This window comes from Octopus bimaculoides, chromosome 17 (genome assembly GCF_001194135.2).
Source record: "Octopus bimaculoides isolate UCB-OBI-ISO-001 chromosome 17, ASM119413v2, whole genome shotgun sequence".
NCBI lineage: Eukaryota > Metazoa > Mollusca > Cephalopoda > Octopoda > Octopodidae > Octopus > Octopus bimaculoides.
The window spans coordinates 26,685,888-26,688,131 of NC_068997.1; the positions used below are offsets into that span (position 1 = coordinate 26,685,888).

Consider the following 2,244-nt stretch of genomic DNA (forward strand, 5'->3'; position numbering starts at 1 on the left):
ATATATATATATATATAATGGGGGATAGATAGATAGATAGACACGCGCTCTTGGTTATATGCAGGAGAAAATTACTATACGCATTTAATAAAGTTTATTCATTCCAAGTTGATTTATTGTTACTCCGAGTTTCATTATCAAGTGTTTGTGTGTAAGTTGCTTAACCCCAGATCAGTCGTAACAGAACAGACTTACAACAAAAGACGTCTCAACAGTGACAATACTGCCTTCTTTTAAAACAGTGTTTCTAAGACGATAGTGTCATAGCTTGAGGAAATTTGGCAGTTGCTATTTCTAAGAGAGTGGACGACCACATACAAAAACAGAGTTAAGCTCAGAACTTTTTGAAGTTATAGTAAAATGAAAAGAAGATGAGTTATTTATAATACAAAATGTAGTAAGGGCGGTGGTGAGTTGGCAGAAATTGTTAGAAAACCACACCACAGCCAACGAGGAAACCTGTATAGGTGGCCGCCCAAAATAGCAACCAAATACTTCTCAAATTAAACCTTATCATATTAAATGAAATGGTTTCAAACTTTGACACAAGGCCAGCAATTTTAAGAAAGATGATAAGTCGATTATATTGACCCCAGTACTCAACTGGGACTTATTTTATAGACCCCCAAAAGATGAAAGGTAAAGTCAACTTCGGCGGAGTTTGAACCTAAAACTTAAAGTCAGATGAAATAAATGCCGCTAAACATTTTTGTCCGACTCGCTAACGATTCTTCCGAGACAGAGGGTTACGTTGGGCTATATAGTCTTTGAAATATATAAGACGAAATGGTCACGGCTGGAACCACCTTTGATCAGGGTTCTACTTGCTCAGAGCTGATTTGAGGTTAAACAACACTACAATTAAAGAGTGAGTAACGTTTATGTCAAGTGTTCGAACCTCACCAAGGTTAATTGTCTTCCACGACGATAGTAAAGGAATGCAGAAAAACAGGTAGTTATCATATATTATGTCAGAATTGCGTCTGATGAAGCGTAAATCATTTTAAATGAATTACAAAAGAAAATCAGGGTTAGATGCTATAATAATATGATTTTTTTTTTTTATGTTCCTAATAATCAAAGTTTACTCCCACGGTTTTCAATTTCACTTGGGTTATTATGTTGGCTGGACAAAGCAATCAATAATGTCAATTTCTTTTTTTTAATTGAAGGCTACAAGATGTGGTAAAGTTGACTGAATCAATAAACCACATAATTTTCGCTCGGATTTTAGTTTTTTTTTCAGTAACGAAAAAACGACAGCAAAAAAATCAGTCCGGACGTAAATTGAATTAGAAAAAAATCCTAAGTGGTACTTAACTAAATAAATACAGTAAGTATACAAATTCCAGGAGGTTGTGACATGTCCAAAGAATCTATATGTCCGGCCACTTAGAAAAAAAGATAAGTCTGAAAGTGAATAAACATTTAATCCATAACAACCCAACAAAAATATATTGTCGGGCTTACGATTATGGATTAGATATGTGTGTGTATATATATATGTGTGTCAATGAATAGAGAGAGAGAGATGACAATCAACCCCGGTGCGCTTATTCTATATGATGTGACAGATAGTCGGCACAATGTATGTAATCTATGTAAATAAACAGGGTGGGGCGCATTTTTTTACTAAACTGGTCCTTATATATATGTGTTTGTGTGTGTGAGTTATGTATAAATGAATATACTATAGGATGTGTGATCTTTGAGGGGCGAAAAGTCAACACAGATGAGATCGGCATTTAGACTTTAGTATCGCTCTATGTGTATAGTATACATAGGGCGATACTAAGATACAGGGAAAATATTTAGGGCTTTTCGCATCGTTTTGCCAACTCACCATTTCCAACTGTCGTGGTTAATTTCATTATTATTTTTCACAATGTGCGTGTGTGTGTGTGAGAGAGAGAGACAGACAGACAGACAGAGAATGTCGTAATTTTATCCCACCTTGTACTGTAAGTACAAGAAGTACAAGGCAGGGTAAAAACATATATTCCTACACATACATATACACAAATGTGTGTATACGAATATACGGTTAATGTTTAATTCTATTATATACACGTGTGTGTGTGTGTGTGTGTGAAAGCCGTGACACGTATGATGAAATAACTCTGAGTAACAACACAAACATTTGGATAATACCGCCGAGAATATATAAAAGCATTTATAAAACTCACAACTTCGTTCACAGGGTCAGACATACCCACACACCTATATATATATATATATATATAT

General features: G+C 34.9%; 1 protein-coding gene across 1 annotated transcript in view; it reads right to left on the bottom strand.

The window, feature by feature from the left end:
* Positions 1-2,244, bottom strand: part of LOC106878470 (polyamine-transporting ATPase 13A3) — an 84,883-nt gene that overhangs the window by 82,197 nt on the left and 442 nt on the right. The window lies entirely within an intron of this gene.